The sequence below is a fragment of the Hylobates moloch genome, unplaced genomic scaffold (genome assembly GCF_009828535.3).
Source record: "Hylobates moloch isolate HMO894 unplaced genomic scaffold, HMol_V3 SCAFFOLD_22, whole genome shotgun sequence".
In the NCBI taxonomy this organism is placed as follows: Eukaryota; Metazoa; Chordata; class Mammalia; order Primates; family Hylobatidae; genus Hylobates; species Hylobates moloch.
The window spans coordinates 11,629,794-11,649,137 of NW_026652297.1; positions in this window are offsets into that span (position 1 = coordinate 11,629,794).

The window sequence follows — 19,344 nt, forward strand, 5'->3', positions numbered from 1 at the left end:
TACACAAAAGGACCCATTGTTCGGGTCAAATTTCACACTCATTTTCTTTGATTTCATTAAATGTTTTACTGCACAAACAATATTGTAGTAATCATGGAAACTCAAAATTAAGATGGAAAGCCAATAATCATCCAACGTCTAACCACTAACAAAGCAATTCTTTTCATTTTTCCATATTGGTACACAATTCCCAGCTCTTTAACAACTGTATGATATTCAGCCACATGGATGTGGCCCAATTTATTTAATTCCTACATTTAGGATGTTTCCAAGTTGTTCGCTACTATCAAAGGGAAACACTACAATGGGCATTTTTGAGATTTCTTTCCTTTATTTATTGAGGAATACCCATTATTTTAATAACTTTTATGTGATTAAATAGGCAATAGATATTTTTTGCAGGGAATTTGAAAAATTCAGATCATAAAAATCAGCCATAATCCCAAATGCCCTTTTGCTCATTAAGCTTTTCTCACCTCTGGGCTGGGCACAGTGGCGCATACCTATAATCCCAGAGCTTTGGGAGGCCAAGGCGGAAGGATCGCTTGAGGCCAGCAATTCACAAGTAGCCTGGACAACATAGCAAGACCTGTCTCTACAGAAGAAAAAAAAAAAATTAATTAGTCGGGCATGGTGGCACATGCGTGTAGTCCTAGCTATTCAAGAGGATTCCTTGAGCCCAGGAGGTCAAGGCCGCAGTGAGCTATAATCGTGCCACTGTACTCCAACCTGGGTGACAGAGCAAGACCCTGTCTCTAAAAACAAATAAATAAATAAAGCTTTTCTCACCTCTGAACTCTTACAGCACATGTTCTCTTTACCCCCATGATTTGACTCAGTTGTTTTCATCAGGTCTCACTTCGCGTTTCATGGCTCTTTGTCTTTTCCATACTCCTTAATTGTAATATTATTGAAGGCAAAAACCATGCCTTTTTCATCTGGAAATAACCATGATAGCTAGCTTTTATTTGGTGCCTATTCTATGCCAGCCATGATACATTATCTCACTTAGTTCCCACAAATTATATTTATTTCCTTTTAATATGTGAGGAAAGTGAGACTGAGCAAGATTAAATAACTTATGCAGGGCCCCCAGCCAGTAAATAGCCTGGGACAGAGGCCAACTCCCCATTCTAACTGGGATCTTGCCACTGTAGGGATGTGAAGTAGAACTGTACTAGACAGATGACCTCGAAAATCTCCTGTGATTCATGACGATATTAATCTAGCTGTGATTTAATAACCTGCTATATCTGCATCAATTACAATACAATACTGTGGGATTTTATTTTAAAAAGAATGTAAACAATGAGGGCTTTATTATCTCACAATGAAGAAGACAGAGATTACTGGCTGTAGGCTATAGGTACAGTCACTCTAAAACTTGGGCAAGGCCGGGCGCGGTGGCTCACGCTTGTAATCCCAGCACTTTGGGAGGCCGAGGCGGGCGGATCACGAGGTCAGGAGATCGAGACCACGGTGAAACCCCGTCTCTACTAAAAAATACAAAAAAATTAGCCGGGCGTGGTGAGGGGCGCCTGTAATCCCAGCCACTCGGAGAGGCTGAGGCAGGAGAATGGCGTGAACCCGGGAGGCGGAGCTTGCAGTGAGCCGAGATTGCGCCACTGCACTCCAGCCTGGGCAACAGAGTGAGACTCCATCTCAAAAAAATAAAAACAAAAATAAAAAATAAATAAAACTTGCCCAAAAGCCCTGCTACTTGTCATCTTTTACCTCTGTGGACTGTAACAGACATCACATTCAGAATTTATTTTTCTTTCTTTTTTTTTTTGAGACAGAGTCTCGCTAGAGTAAGACCCAGGCTGGAGTGCATTGGCCAAATATTGGCTCACTGCAAGCTCTGCCTCCTGAGTTCAAGCCATTCTCGTGTCTCAGCCTCCCAAGTAGTTGGGATTTTGGGATTACAGGCATGTACCACCATGCCCAGCTAATTTTTCGTGTGTGTGTGTGTGCGCGTGTGTGTGTGCATGTGTGTGTGTGTGTGTGTGTGTGTGTGTGTGTGTGTGTGTGTGTGTTTAGTAGGAATGGGGTTTCACCATGTTGTCCAGGCTGCTCTCGAACTCCTGACTTCAAGTGATCCACCTGCCTCGGCCTCCCAAAGTGCTGGGATTACACGTGTGAGCCACCGCACCTGGCCCACATTTAGAATTTTTAAAAAAGAAAGAAAGAAAGAAAAATTCTGATGGGAAAAGGAGCCATTTCTTCCAGACTCTTTCTTAGAAGTCTGATCCACTTTCCCTGAATCCCCCAGTAGAGTTCCCTATTCATCTCATGGGCCAGGACTGAGTCTGTCACATGCTGGTTCCTAAACCAACTGCTGGCAAAAGAATGAGACCACCATGGCTGACTCAGATAACTGGGATCTGCTAAGAGTAGAGGCCAAGGTCTCTATGATTTTGTTGTTGGTGTCGCATACTCTGCTTATGTAATTTTTTTTCTTCTTTGAGACAGGGTCTCACTCTGTTGCCCAGGCTGGAATGCAGTGGCACAATCATAGCTCGATGCAGCCTCGAACTTCTGAGCTCAAGCAATCCTCCTGCCTTGGCCCCCCAAAGTGCTAGGACTACAGGTGTGAGCCACTGCATATGACCCTATGTAATATTTGAGTTACTTATATCCTTGAACAAAATCAGAGTTCCCTGAAGAGAGGATGAAATGGCTGATAGGGAGACAGATAATACTATAATCTTAAAATAGAAAAAAGTACCAGCTGGGCACAGTGGCTCATGCCTGTAATCCCAGCACTTTGGGAGGACAAAGTGGGAGGATCGCTTGAGTCCAGGAGTTAGAGACCAGCCTGGGCAACGTGGCAAAACCCCATCTCTACAAAAAGTTAACCGGCTATGGTGGTGCATGCCTGTGGTCCCAACTATTTGGAAGTCTGAGGTGGGAAGATCACCTGAACCTGGGAGGCGAAAGTTGAAGTGAGCTGAGACCTCACCACCACTGCACTCCAGCCTGAGAGACAGCGACCCTGTCAAAAATAAAAAAATAAAATAAAATAAAAAGGTACAGAAATAATGAATATACGTGAGGTACAAGTTAAGTTAAGCAGTCTGAATATTTCCTTCTCTCACTTGGAATATTATTACTCATCTTTATTTATTTATTTATTTATTTTTGTGATGGAGTCTCGCTCTGCCACCCAGGCTGGAGTGCAGGAGTGCTACCTTGGCCCACTGCAATCTCTGCCTCCTGGGTTCAAGTGATTCTTCTGCCTCAGCCTCCTGAGTAGCTGGGATTACAGGTGCCCACCACCATACCTGGCTAATTTTTGTATTTTTACTAGAGACGGGGTTTCACCATGTTGGCCAGCTGGTCTCAAACTCCTGACCTCGGGTGACCTGACTGCCTCAGCCTCCCAAAGTGCTGGGATTACAGGCGTGAGCCACCGCACCCAGCCTATTGCTTATCTTTAAGTCAGTCTACAGTTGTAAATAAATCAGCTAGATTTAACTGGGTGTTTGTGTTTTAAACTACAAAGTTTTGCAGGATAAAGGAAAAGGAACTCAATGTATGGTCCTGAGACTGGACTGCCAATAGAATCAGAGGTCTCTCTGTCTCTCAGCAGCCCTGTCTCTCCTGGACCGCATGATCTTTCCCAAGACCTCCCTGCTTCTTTTGCATGTCCCCCTGTTCTCTGCTGAATTGACCACTCCCTCCTGGATTTGTTATACATATGGCCACTGAGGACCCTCCAGACCCTACTCTTTCTACAAATTGAAAACCTCTCTTGGAAATTCTTAATTCCAATCTCCAATGGACAAACTACTTGAGGCTACTCATCCTGTCAAGACAAGTCTCCTCAGAGGTTGCTGGCCTACCCAGTACCTGGAATGGCGGCCCTGGGGTCACAGGCCAGCCTTGGTCCAAGAAAGGGGACAGGGTCACTTGTCAGAAAACCTTACTGCTAAACACCTCCCGGTTCAAGTGATTCTCCTGCTTCAGCCTCTCGAGTAGCTGGGACTACAGGCGTGTGCCACCACGCCCAGCTAGTTTTTGTATTTTTAGTACAGACGGGGTTTCACCATGTTGGCTAGAGTGGTCTCGAACTCCTGACCTCAGGTGATCCACCCTCCTCAGCCTCCCAACGTGCTACGATTACAGGCGTGAGCCACCGCACCTGGCCGGAAGGGAAGTGTATTTGTATATTTCACCCTATCGTTCATAGGGGTTGTTTCAATGGCAAGCAAGTGAATTGAGCCAAAGAGCTCCAATTGCAGAACTTTTGTAGGGACTGAAGGCAAAGAGAAGCTTCTTTCCACTAAGATTGATAGCTATGGGGAAGAAATAAGCCCAAAACTTTAGAGAGCACCCAAGTGGAGAAAGCCTGCATGGGAGTTAAGCCAGCACAAAGGAAAGCAGAACAGACAGGAGAAAGACTGCGCTCTGACCACACTGTTCAAGCTCCTGGATCCAGTTATACCTGAAGACTTGCCATGAGTTTTCAGTGACAAACCAATACACTTCTTTCTTTCTTTTTATTTATTTATTTATTGGAATTGTAAACAACTTAAGCTGAGTTTCCATCATCTGCAATCGGAAGACTCCTGACTAATACACTGGGCCTGTGTTACAGAGAAAAAAGCCACAGGCTGAGGCACAAGAGTCCTCCTCAAGGAGGACCCCAAGAGCCCCAGGACCACAGGCAGCACTGCCTCCATGCCCAGGTCACAAGGTGCAACTCAGATTAGGGGAGGAGTGCTGGGGTGACAGCCCGGCTGCAAGGGACCGCACAACTGTGTGGACCCTCTGGATCCTCGAGGACTGCAGCTTTGAGTGGCTGTCAGATGCACCCTGGGCAAGAACATAACTCACAGCCATCACAGGCGTATAAAGCAATGGCAGAGTCACCAGCCTCCACAAGGGGGCAGTGTGGTCCAGAGCGGAAGTAGGTGAGAGAAATGCCTGTTACTCATGAAACATCCCCTGTGGACTCCTGGAAGCACCCGGAGGAAGGGCAGTTTTGCAGTGAGCTGAGATCTTGCATTCTGTAGATGGAAACTGAAGCCGCTGATGCCTGGGTTAGGGCTGGGGGCCCCTAGCACCCACAGACAAGAGAAGCTCAATAGTTCCTAGTTTCAATAATTTTTCCTGAAGATGCCCTGGGAAGATGGCAGGTGCTCAGAGGGGATGATCATAGGCTGTACCTGTGACCCAGGCACACCAGCATGGCATGAAATTGAAGAGACGCCAGGCCCCAAGGACATGCAGCCCTGGGAGCAAATAATGTGGTAATAATATCCGAAGACTGATGTCCCAAGACCCCTGACAGTAGGCAGGATGGGGGATTAGAGTCAGAAATTGGATCATTTAAAGAAGGCCACATAGCTGGGCTTGGTGGCACACATCTGTAGTCCCAGCTACTTGGGAGGCTGAGGCAGAAGGATTACCTGAGCCCAGGAGGTCGAGGCTAGGGTGAGCTACGATTGTGCCGCCCTACTCCAGCCTGGGCAACAGAGCAAGAGCCTGTCTCTAAAAAATAAATAAATGAAAAAGGGGACCACAGCTAATGCTGTTTGTTCCACACTTGAGTTTGTAAAGCAATAGTAAATTCTCTATATCAGGGGTAAATAAAAAATTCTCTATATCGGGGTCCCCAACCCCCAGGCCACCAACTGGTACCAGTCCATAGGCTGTTAGGAACCGGGCCGCACAGCAGGAGGTAAGTGTGGCGGGTTAGCCAGTGAAGTTTCATCTGTATTTACAGCTGCTCCGAATTACCAACTGAGCTCCACCTCCTGTCAGATCAGTGACGGCATTAGATTCTCATAGGACTGCGAACTCTATTGTGAACTGTGCATGTGAGGGATCTAAGTTGCCCGCTCCTTATGAGAATCAATGCCTGATGATCTGTCACTGTCTCCCATCACCGCTAGATGGGACCGTCTAGTTACAGCAAAACCACCTCAGGGCTCCCACTGATTCTACATCACGGTGAGTTGTATAATTATTTCATTATATACTGCAATGTAATAATAATAGGAATAAAGTGCACAATAAATGTAATGCACTTGAATCATCCCAAAACCACCCCCCACCCCCATGAAAAATTCTCTTCCGTGAAACTGGTCCCTGGTGTCAAAAAGTTTGGGGACCACTGCTCTGTATGTGGTCTCTGCCCTCTCCAGGGCAAGCTGTCAGGAAAGGACCTGGTGTGCCTGCGGGGACTTGGGAAGGGAATCCCAGTAGCAGAGACATGCAGGAGCCCAGCTTCTCCATGTCCTGGAGTCTCTATCCCAGAGTACATGGGGTAAGGTCTGCAGCATTTTCTCAAGCCCTGGATAGGACAGCCACAATTCAGTCATGTGACCTCTCTCCTGAGCATAAATACAAGCTGCCCAACTTGGAACCACTTAAGAAGCAGAAACCAAACCCCAGCAAGATGAAAGCACCTCACATATCATCCAGCTCAACCCCCTCAGGGAGCCAAAAAACAAACAAACAAACAAAAATAAATAAATAAAATAAAATAAAATATAAAATAATAAAATAAAATAGGCTGGGGGCTTGCCCAAGGTGGCATAGTGAATTGGTGACTCAGCCAGGAGCCAAAGCCAGGCCTCCTGACCACAAGTCTGGAGCTCTATACCCTGTGCTGCAGGCCCTCTCTCCTGATGAAAATCTCCACGTTCCAGATGAGGAAAAGGAAAAGATTTCTGCACCCTGCGTTTATCTTCACACCTGGACTTCACACTCTGGAATTCAATAGTGAGAGCTCATCACTGTCATTTCCTTGGGATAACACCCCTTGCCCTGACCCATAAAGCTTCAGTCTTACTTATTGCCCCAAACCAGCCCTAGCCACTACTGAGTTAGATGGTAGCAACAGTAGCAATCATTTATTGAGCATTGTATTCGTCAGCATTCTCCAAAGAAACAGAACCAATAGGAGCTGGAGAAGGGCTTATTTTAAGGAATTAACTCCTGTGATTGCAGGGACTGGTAAGTCTAAAATCTTTTTTTTCCTTCTGACAAGATGGCCAAAATCCAAAATCTATAAGGCATGCCAACAAACAGGAAACTCCAGCAAGGGCCCACACTGCAATCTTGAGTCCAAAGGCAGTCTGGAAGCAAAACTCCTACCTCTTCAGGGACATCAGTCTTTTCTATTAAGGAGGGTAATCTGCTTTACTCAAAGTCTACTGATTTAAGGCCAGGCACGGTGGCTCATGCCTGTAATTCCAGCACTTTGGGAAGCCGAGAAGGGGCATCAATTGAGGTCGGGAGTTCGAGACCAGCCTGGGCAACATGGTGAAATTCCATCTCTGTTGAAAATACAAAAAAAAAAAAAATTTAGCTGGGTGTGGTGGTGCATGCCTGTGATCCCAGCTACTCGGGAGGGTGAGTCAGGAGAATTGCTTGAACCCGGGAGGCGGTGGGGTGAGCTGAGATTGCACCACTGCACTCCAGCCTGGCAACAGAGTGAGATTCTGTCTCGAAAAAAAAATTAAAAATAAAATTAAAAAATTAAAATAAAAAATAAAATCTACTGATTTAAGTGTTAATCATATCTTTAAAAAAAATACCAGCCAGGTGCAGTGGCTCACGCCTGTAATCCCAGCACTTTGAGAGGCTGAGGCGGGTGGATCACCTGAGGTCAGGAGTTCAAGACCAGCCTGGCCAACATGACAAAACCCCGTCTCCACTAAAAATACAAAAATTAAGGCCGGGTGCGGTGGCTCACGCCTGTAATCGCAGCACTTTGGGAGGCGGAGGCGGGTGGATCACAAGGTCAGGAGATCGAGACCATCCTGGCTAACACAGTGAAACCCCGCCTCTACTAAAAATACAAAAAATTAGCCAGGTGTGGTGGCAGATGCCTATAGTCCCAGCTACTCGGGAGGCTGAGGCAGGAGAATGGTGTAAGAAAACCTGGGAGGCGGAGGTTACAGTGAGCCTAGATCGTGCCACTGCACTCCAGCCTGGGCAACAGAGGGAAACTCCGTCTCAAAAAAAAAAAGAAAAAAAAAAATTAACAGGGCATGGTGGCGGGAGCCTGTAATCGCAGCTACTGGGGAGCCTGAGGCAGGAGAATCACTTGAACCTGGGAGGCGGAGGTTGCAGTGAGCTGAGATCGCGCCATTGCACTCCAGCTCCAGCCTGGGCAACAAGAGCGAAACTCCAACTCCAAAAAAAAAAAAAAAAAAAACCTTCACAGTAACATTTAGGTTAGTTGTTTGACCAAAAATCTGGATACCATAGCTTACCCTAATTGACACATGAAACCATCACAAGCATTTCCTCTGTGCCAGGCATTCAGATCATCTCAACAGCATTTTGAGACAGCCGTCATTATCCCCATCTTACAGAAGACAAAACCAAGGGCTTCAGTCCACAGGAAGTTGCGGACTACATCTGGAATCCCAGTCTCCCCTCCTTCCTTGTCCATGACTTCCCCCATTTCACCACTGGCTCTCACTTGGTTGCAAGAGCCCAAAAAGTGTGTCTAGGCCACAGGTTCTCAGCCACTCAATGCACATTACAATCACTGAGAAAAACTCAGTGATGAGTTTTTCTCAGAGATGAAGCAAACCAACAAACAAAAACCAATGTTCAGATCCTACCCCCAGAGAGTCTGATCGAGCTGGTCAGAGGTGGGCCCCTGAGCATCAGTATTTTAAGCTCTCCCAGGTGCTTCTAATGTGCAGCAAGGCTGAGAACCACGGTTATAGAAGGTGGGACAAGGCAAAGCATGGGTTCCTCATCTCTTTGGAGTATAGATTGCCCAGCAGAAAATAACCACAACCTAAACGAAATCAAGTAGCTATAAAATAGCCTGTGGGAAAAACTAGCATGAAACTAGCCCTTTCCCCTCCCATTTTTCAAGCAGTGTACAGTGAGTATTTCTTTCATTATTTGGAGATACAAAAGAGTGAAACTGAGTTTTTTTGTTTGTTTTTTTTTTTGAGACGGAGCCTCACTCTGTCGCCCAGGCTGGAGTGCAGTGGCGCAATCTCGGCTCACTGCAAGCTCCGCCTCCCGGGTTCACGCCATGCTCCTGCCTCAGCCTCTCCGAGTAGCTGGGACTACAGGCGCCCGCCACCACGCCCGGCTAATTTTTTGTATTTTTAGTAGAGACGGGGTTTCACCGTGGTCTCCATCTCCTGATCTCGTGATCCGCCCGCCTCGGCCTCCCAAAGTGCTGGGATTACAGAAACTGAGTTTAATTCATGTGGGCAACAGGCATTTGGTGAGCACTTGCTGAGTGTTGGGCAGCCAGCAGTCAGATCTAATGTGGTTCCTGTCTTTAGCCACAGAGGGGGCAGTAAAGCCCATGAAACAATGTGGGGAGTGCAATGACAGAAACTTGTCCCAAAGGTGCCAGAGTCCAGAGATGGCGACCAGCAACAGGCTGGGCAGGTGAAACACTGGGTTTGACACTGTGAAGCCTGTATTTTGAGAGACTCACAACCACAATGAATATCCCTCCCTTTGTTGTCGAGGCCTTGAGTACTCGAGGCAGCAACCCAACTGTGAAGGAACCAGCCAGGTCTACTAGCAGATCCTTACCTATTCTACCAGTCCTTGGTGAAATGAGAGAAGCTTACATTTAGAAACTCTTGGTATTAAAATATCCCTTCTTTTCTGAATTGATAATAGAATTTGGCTTTGCTAATAATGTCCTGATGTGCCAAATCGACAATTGACAAGTCTGTGTGCTTTGCCCAATACTCCATGGGCTCATGAACTCCAAAAACCTGGGAAGCACCACACTAGACAATGGCCTGGGGCCTCACAAGAGCAGGAACCTCTGTGATCCTGGTTTATGAGTGCAGACCTGTCCTCACTCCGTGTACCCCTGAGCTGCCTGAATAAACCACATGACATAGATTATCAGCTCTTTTTTTTTTTTTTTTTTTTTTTTTTTTTTTGAGACGGAGTCTCACTCTGTCGCCCAGGCTGGAGTGCAGTGGCTCAATCTCAGCTCACTGCAAGCTCCGCCACCCGGGTTCACGCCACTCTCCTGCTTCAGCCTCCTGAGTAGCTGGGATCACAGGCGCCCGCCACCACACCCGGCTAATTTTCTGTATTCTTAGTAGAGATGGGGTTTCACTGTGTTAGCCAGGATGGGATTGTCAGCTCTTTGAAGGAATACATCTATATGTTGGAGCATAATATCAGCAGAATTGTTGAAGTGGGCATTTTCCGGTGTTTATTAGGAACAAATAGGATATACATTCTATTTTATGAAATGAAATGTTCTAATAAAAAAATTTCTTAAGTAACAAAAAATGAACAAATATGATTTTGTACTATGTAAAGTAGAAAATAAAGACAGCAGGGCTGGGCGCAGTAGCTCCCGCCTGTAATCCCAGCACTTTGGAAGGCTGAGGCAGGCGGATCTCTTGAAGTCAGGAATTCAAGACCAGCCTGGCTAACATGGGGAAACCCCATTTCTACTAAAAATATGAAAATTAGCCTAGTGTGGTGGCACACATCTGTAATCCCAGCTACTTGAGAGGCTGTACCCAGGAGGTGGAGGTTGCAGTGAGCTGAGATCTTGGCACTGCACTCCAGCCTGGGCTACAGAGGAGACGGAAGAGGAGGAGGAGGAGGCGGCGGCGGCGGCGGAGGAGGAGGAGGAGGAGGAGGAGGAGGAGGAGGAGGAGGAGGAGGAGAGGGAGAGGAAGAAGGAGAAGGAGAAGACAGCATAACTTTTCTATTACTGGAATCTGGACTTCTCAGACTGGACGCCCCTGACTAAAGTGGGAAAGTGGACCAGCAACCTTGGTTTCTGCCACCCCAGATCTGGGACACTGGCCCATCACTGATGTGACCCTTTGTAAGAAAATCAGATCAACTGAAAAGGGGGCATCCGTGGTATGAGTGGCTACTAATAAAACAAGGTATACCTAATACAAGAAAATAAAGCTGGCCGGGTGTGGTGGGTCACACCTGTAATCCCAGCACTTTGGCAGGCCAAGGCAGGGATCACTTGAGCCCAGGAGTTCAAGATCAGCCTGAATAACATGGCGAAACCTCATCTCTACAAAACAACAACAACAACAACAAAATTAGCTGGGTGTGATGGTGCCCCCCTGTGGTCCCAGCTACTTGGGAGGCTGAGGTGGGAGGATCACCTGAACTCAGGAGGTGAAGGTTGCACTGAGCCGAGATTACACCACGGCACTCCAGCCTGGGCGACTGAGTGAGACCCTGTCTGAAAAAAAAATAAAACAAAACAACAGGCAAACCTACTACAATAAAATAAAACGGCCAGGCACAGTGGCTCACGCCTGTAATCCCAGCACTTTGGGAGGCAGAGCGGGGTGGATAGCTTGAGCCCAGGAGTTCAAGACCAGCCTGGTAAACATGGTGAAACCCCATCTCTACAAAAAAAAAAGAAAAAAAAAAGAAAGAAAAAAAAATTAGCCAATGCACGCCTGTAGTCCCAGCTATTCAGGAAGCTGAGGTGGAAGGATCACCTGAGCCCAGGGACGTGGAGGGTGCAGTGAGCCGTGATTGTGCCACTTCACTCCAGTCTGGGTGACGGAGTGAGACCCTGTCTCAAAAAAATAATAATAATAAAATAAAACTGTTTTTGAATAGGCAAGAACTTGACAAAAACAAAAAATTAATCAAGTTATGCAAAAGGAAAAAAGTGAGAAACACCTGAGGATGCCCAATGCCTCCCTTCTGACACCCCCTACCTCCCACCCCCAAAGTCTCACCAATTCCAGAGCTGCCTCCAAGGTGCTTCCAGCCCTGAAGATAAATGGGCCATTCCTGCCCACACCAGGAAGGGGAGTGGACTTGACCCCGGGCCAAGAGTCCTGCCAGGATTAAGGAAGGAGAACCAGCAAACCTGCATTTCCAGTGAGCACAGACCCATGTTCTCAGGAAGGGGAAAACTTCCAACAGGAACCACAGGAACTTTCTCCATTTTTAAAAATAGCGACCATGTATTCATTTTATTGTCACACACACACTTTATCAAGACCGAATAAAAGGAACAATATAGACAGGGGAGAAAAAAATAGAACTATGGAGAGGAGGTAAAGCCATTTTGAGCCCTCAGGGCATCCAGGAAGTCAGGAAACTTGAGTTCCAACAGCAACAGAAGCCATTCTCATGCTTGGATTGGTCAGTGCTCAGCTCTTTTATATATTGTTTTGCTTTTTTTTTGAGACCAGGTCTCACTTTATCGCTCAATCTGGAGCTCAGTGGTGCAATCACAGCTCACTGCAGCCTAGACCTGCCAGGCTCAAGAGATCCTCCCACCTCAGCCTCTCGGGTAGCTGAGAGTACAGGCGCGTGCCACCACGCCCAACTGGCTCCGTTTGTATTTATTTATTTATTTATTTATTTATTTATTTATTTATTTATTTATTGTAGAGGCAGGGTCTCCCTATGTTGCCCAGGCTTGGTCTCGAACTCTTAGGCTCAAGCGATTCTCCTGCCTCAGCATCCCAAAGTGCTGAGATTACAGGAGTGAACTACCATGCCCAGCCATTGCTCAGTTCAAAGTCCAATCCCACCTTGGCGTAGGATTGTCATACCTTACGTATGTCAGTGACCCAGGCCCGCAGCCACTACGGGAAATGGACCCGGGATCCTGCAGAAGGGTTAGGGTCTGCAGATCCCGCTGGCCAAGCAGACCCCAAGGCGCGTCTGGGCTCTGAGGGCTGCGGGCAGCGGGGCTGGGGGCTGCGGGCTACGGGCTGTGGGCTGCGGCCGCCAGGTGGCGCCCTGACTTCTGTTCGGGGCCCTTCCCCTCCCTGCGGATCCCTGGGACCCCCGCCAGGGCAGGGCGCTCGCCCATACCGCGCCCGAGGGCTCGCGCGTAGTGTTCACAGACCGTGAAGAAGCCCGACCCCAAACACAGAGGCACTGCTTGCTTTGGCCCCAAAACCCTGGTGTAGGACCTAGGGGACGTAGGGCGGCAGGACGGACATTGGCCCGGCCCTCGCCTCCTCCTGTGACCCCACAACCACTCACCTCCCGCGGGGAGAAGGGGCGTAAGGTGAGAGCCGAGCTGGGCCCGGAGGAAAGCTAGGCCCTCCAAGAATGAGGGGTCTTCGCCCTTGAAAAAGCGGGTCTTCCAGATGACGCCGTGGCAGAAAGCGCCAGAGCCCCAGCCTTCCTGCCCCGCCCTGCGCTGCGCCGCGCCCTCCCCCAGCCCTCCTTCCTCTTCCCGCCCCGGGCGAAAGCAGAAGTGTCCGAAAGTTGGGAGGAAATGGTCCGGGAGCTCCCGGGGTTTCCAGCTCGCCTGAGGAGCGCGGGGCTCCAGTGCGGCGCGCGCGGGGCCACCAGGGGGCGCTGTGGGGCGGGCCTGCCACCGGGGGCGCGGCTGTTGCGCCCAAGGGAGAGCCGTCGCTGCCAGCCTTAGATTTCTTTAGGAAGGGACAAAGTGATTTGGAGCCCAGGGCTGGGAGAGCCTCTTCGGGCTCCCACCTTCAGGCAGGATTAATGTCGAGCCCTGAAGGCGGGGTCTCTGTCCCGCCCGCCGCTGCACTCTCAGCTCCTGGAACAGTGAATAATAGGGGCCATATTCACCAAATACTGACTGAGCGGCAACTAACACCAGGAAATGTCCTAAGTCCCGGTGATGAATCAGTGAACAAACAAAGCCTCTGCCCTAGTGAGGTTCATATTCTCCCCTGTGGGGATGCGGAAGACGATAAGCAAAACAGAAGTGTAAATGCATGTACGATGAGGATAGATGCTGTGGAGAAAAACTAAGCGGGATAAGGAGAGTGAGGAATACATGGTGCGGTGGAGACAGGAAGGTCAGGGAAGGCTCTGATCGGAGAGGGACGCTTCAGCAGATCCCTCCAGGAAGGGGCGAGTCGGCTAGGAACCGAAAAATAAGGGACACTTCAAACGTGTTAAATGAATGAGTTTTAGAGGCAAGATGCCACACTGAGCAATGGCCCCTCTGGTGTGACCTGTCCTCCCTCTCTCCACACCTGTCTGTTCCCCTTCATCCATCCATTCATCCATCCAGCCATCCCACAGGCACCTACCTGCTCCATGCTGGACCTTATGTGGGGTATATTTCATTTCCATATCCCCTACACCCAAGGATATGGAAATGAAAAAGACACACTCCTGCCAGGTGCGGTGGCTCACGCCTGTAATCACAACACTTTGGGAGGCTGAGGCGGACGGATCACAAGGTCGGGAGTTCGAGACCAGCCTGACCAACATGGAGAAACCCCGTCTCTACTAAAAATACAAAAATTAGCTGGGCGTGGTGGCGCGCGCCTGTAATCCCAGCTACTCAGGAGGCTGAAGCAGGAGAATCGCTTAAACCCGGGAGGCGGAGGTTGCGGTGAGCCAAGATAGTGCCATTGCACTTCAGCCTGGGCAACAGAGCGAGACTCCCTCTCAAAAAAAAAGAAAAAGACACTCCTGGCCGGGCTCGGTGGCTCACACCTATAATCCCAGCAGTTTGGGAGGCCGAGGCAAGCAGATCACGAGGTCAGGAGATAGAGACCATCCTGGCTAACTCGGTGAAACCCCATCTCTACTAAAAATACAAAAAATTAGCCAGGCCTGGTGGCAGGCGCCTATAGTCCCAGCTACTCGGGAGGCTGAGGCAAGAGAATGGCGTGAACCAGGGAGGAGGAGCTTGCAGTGAGCCGAGATCACGCCACTGCACTCCAGCCTGGGCAACACAGCAAGACTCCGTCTCAAAAAAAAAAAAAAGAAAGAAAGAAAAAGACATAAAGACATACTCCTTGAGGAGAAAAAGGGCCTCACTCTTACTCTGGTGGTACCAGAGAATAGCATAGCCCTTTCGGAGAGTAATTGGACAGCATCTCACTTTTAAATATGGCCACCCTTTGCACCCAAAGCCCCAGTCTGGGACTCACAGCCAGGCATTCCACAGTGGTCAGGCAGGCCCACTGACTGGAACTAGACTATGGATTTTAACTCCAACCCTGTCTCTTATCAGCTCTAAAAGCCATTTATCTGTCTGCCTCAGCTTTCACATCTGTAAAATTAAGCTAATAAAAATATCTAATTAATCGGAGTTTTGACCTAGTACATTGCAAAGGGCAGGGCAGACACATAGAAAGTGTTCAATACATGTTAGCCATTATTATTAGCTCAGGCAAGGGTTTGGGCAGAAGTGCAATTTGTCTTTTTTTTTTCTTTTTTTTCTTCCTTTTTTTTTTCTTGAGACAGGGTCTCACTCTGTCGTCCAGGCTGGAGTGCAGTGGCGCCATCTCAGCTGACTACAACCTCCATCTCCCAGGTTCAAGAGATTCTCCCACCTCTGCCTCCCCAGTAGCTGGGACTACAGGCGCCTGCCATCACACCCAACCAATTTTTGTATTTTTTGGTAGAGGTGGAGTTTCACCCATGTTGGCCAGGCTGGTCTCAAACTCCTGACCTCAAGTAATCCTCCCGCCTCAGCCTCCCAAAATGCCGGGATTACAGGCATGAGCCACCGTGACTGCCCCAAATACTCTTTGCAAAATTATCTGCATAGCTGCATACAGAGGCAACCTCACTAAAATTCCATCAATAGGGAAATGAATTCAATTATGGTCTATCCATACTATAGAAGACAATGTAATTTTAAGAAGATTGTGTTAATGGGAGACAATTTGAGACCCATATCAGCAAGTCAGACCAAATGTGAAAAAGCAGTGAGTCCTGTGGAACATTGGGATGTGTGACATAGGGAGGACTGGAGGGGACTTGGCCTCTGGGGGCCTCTGTTTCTCCAGTGAGAGACAATTTGAGCTGTTATCTGAACAGTCAGTCAATACTAATCAAATTTTTTAATTGCACACATCTTTTAACCCAACAGTTCTACTTTTAGGAGCTTATTCAACAGTTACACTTGCACAGTTGCACAAAGAATCATAAAAAAGGTTTGTGGCAGTGCTATCAAAGGCAAGAACAACCTAAATGTCCATCAACAGAGGAATTGTTAAAAAATTATGATGTATCCATCCAGTGAAAGCTTATGTAGCCTTTAAAGTTATCAAAGCAGGTCTAGATGTGAGGATGCAGAAAAATTACATGTAAAATCGTCTTCAATTTAAAAAAAAAGACAAAGAAAAGCTTAGGTACTCACAATAAGAGTCATGAAAACTTTTGAGAGGGCAGGGGGCTCCTCTGGGGACCCCCAAGGAGATAGCCTCCGATAATGGTGAGTCCTGAAGGTAGAACACCCCCTCGTTCAGCTTTGTTTCTTCTCACCACCCTCAGTGCCCAGGACAGGACAGGACAGGACAAGTACTTATTGAGTGCCACAGAGAGAGAGAGAGAAGATCGGACAGGCTCTTGGTCCTCTGAGGCTCACAACAAACAAAATGTGATGGGGCAGCCCCTTGGAGTAACTCCAAGTCTGAGCTCAGCAGAGCTACAAGACTTCGGGATGAGCAGAGCCCAAGTTTCCCAGCATTTCATCCCTGCTAGTGCTCTGGACTGGGCTGAAGCAGCTTGTTCTGCTAGATTTGGAACAAACACAAGCGCCTAGAGGAGACCGAGCAACACATACTGATCCTATCAGGCCTAGCTGAGCCCAAGAGTTCCACAGCTTTGCCCCATCTAACCATACTCTTTCAGGCGTCTTATCTGGTTCCTATAAGTCTTGGCCCCCAGTCCATCTCCATGCAAGCAAAAATCCCTTGGGCCCTGAAAGCTAATGAAATTTTAAAAATAAAAAAATTAAATTAAAAACAGAAGAAATCCGAAAAAAAAAAAACTGAGATCTACAGTCTCACAAAGAAATAAAAGAATATGAAATTGCTAGTAGTCAAGGATTATTTTTACCTTAAAAACGGCAGCTTTATATGGCTAATCTTAATGAATTAAAACAACTTTGAGATATTATTTTTATCCTTTCATATTGGCAAAGATTAAAAAGGTTTGTTAACATCTTAAATCAGCAAAACTCTGGAGAAACAGGCACATTAAGGGCAGAAGACAAACTTGTACCATCCCTATGAAAGGTGATTTTGGCAATTAACTATTAAATGACAAATCTAAATACCCTTTGGCCTAGCTATTCCACTGCTAGAAATTTATTCTACAGATATACTCATATACCTGGAATGTACACAGTTATTAATCACGACATTGTTTGTAATCACAGAGAATAAGAAAAAACCAAACACCTATCAATTGGTGGACTGGTTAAATAAATTATAGTACATTCTCTCTCTCTTTCTCTCTCTCTCTCACACACACACACAAAAATTATCAGTAAAAATTAAATAAGAAATCTCTTTAGGGGCCAGGTACGGTGGCTCATGCCTATAATCCCAGCATTTTGGGAAGCCAAGGCAGGCAGATCACCTGAGGTCAAGAGTTCGAGACCAGCCTGGCCAATATGGTGAAACACCATCTCTACTAAAAATAGAAAAAACTAGCCTGGCATGGTGGTGCACGCCTGTAATTCCAACTACTCGGGAGGCTGAGACACGAGAATTACTTGAACTCAGGAGGTGGAGGTTGCAGTGAGCCGAGATGGCACCACTGCATTCTAGCCTGGACAACAGAGCACGACTCTGTCTCAAAAAAGAAAAAGAAATCTCTTTAGGTACTGATTTGAAATGCTTTCTAGGATCTAATCTCATCTCTATGCAAATTTTTAAAAACATGCACACGAGGTACAGAACAATGTGTATAGTATGTTACCATCTGGGTAAAAAAGGTGTGTTATGGTATCTAAAAAATTGAAAACATTTGTTGTAGAGGGGAACTTGGATAGCTGGAAAATAGAAGTAGGAAGGAAACTTTTCATTAAAATGCCGTTTTGTGCCTCTTGAATTTTGAATCTTCTGAATAATTGCCCAGTCAAAACAAACAGCAAACAAAGCACACCTGAGGAAACAATTAGGCTTTCCAGAGTGGAAAGCCAGGAACCTGGAGCTTAGAGGCAACCTGAGGAGGCAAAACTAATCCAAGTGGGATAGAGGGAGACTGCCACTAGGCCATAGCTCACCTAAGCCAGGGAAGAAGGTGATCTGCAGTGGGCCGAGAACCAAAGGAGTGGCCCCATTACCATCAATCCCAATGACCCACTCTGTGCTTCCTGTCCCCGCGACTCTAGGCTCTGCAAGGTTAGAGACCCTAGTCCCCAATGGTGCTGCACTCTTGCCAGGGGACACAACAAGGGTCCCATTGAATTACAAGCTATAGCTACTCACCAGTGTCTAGCTGATGAGAGGAGGAGTCCCCATAACAGCATGAGTAATTGATGGCAATCTCAGATCACTGCAGCCTCTGCCCCCAACTCGCCTGACCGCGCCACCCACTCCATCTTGGGTTCAAGCGATTCTCCTGCCTCAGTCTCCCAAGTAGCCGGGACTACAGGGGCACACCACCACGTCCGGCTAATTTTTGTATTTTTTGTAGAGATGGGGTACTCGCTATGCTGCCCAGGCTGGTCTCCAACTCCTGGGCTCAAGCGATCTGCCCCCCCTTGGGCTCCCAAAGTGCTGAGATTACAAGTGTGAGCCACTACGCCCTTCCCCCGCATTGTAATTGTGAATGGACATGTGTAGTAACCCCAGTCTAAGAAGGGTATAATTACCAAGGGTCACTCCACTGCGTAAGCTACAACCAGCAAAAGTGATCCATGAGGGTGAGGGGGATTGAGTAGATAGTGGAGGAGGGAGAAAATAAGTACCAGTTACAACCATGAGATAAGCTGCAGCAATGGGGGCTGTAGCTGTCCAACTAGTTAGAAAAAGAGGCCTCGAGGAACCACAGAGGAACTTCTCCCTGGACCTGTGTGGAAAGGCGTGTTCGTGCAATACCAGGAGGTGAACTGAAGCAACCATGAGAATGTGCCTCTCAGATCTCACCTGCAGGGAGTATATTTTACCAATGGTCCCATGTGTGTGCTCTGAAATCTGTCATAGCACAGGCTGCTCCCAGTCAATGTCTGAGCACTGTGGGAACACTGTACCCAGGAGATGTAGGACTCCTCTCAGAGGCAGTTTTGGCTCAAAGACTCCGCCTCAAAAGTGATGCCAAAACTTTCTTAGAATTGCACTGCACTATAAGATTCTTCCCATCTAACTTGCCTTCCTTCCTTCCTCCCCTCTCTTCTCCATCACAGCCTGATGCTCTCCCAGCCTTCACTAACTTCCTTTCCATTTTCCCTTTTAGGCCTTTTCTCAGTAAATCTCTTGAGGTCTAACCCAATCTTGGCATCTACTTTTTGGAAGACCTGCACTAACACAAAAGCTATTGCTATTGTGTATAAAAGTGAGTTCCGGCCGGGCACGGTGGCTCACGCCTGTAATCCCAGCACTTTGGGAGGCAGAGGTGGGCGGATCACGAGGTCAGGAGATCGAGACCATCCTGGCTAACACAGTGAAACCCCGTCTCTACTCAAAATACAAA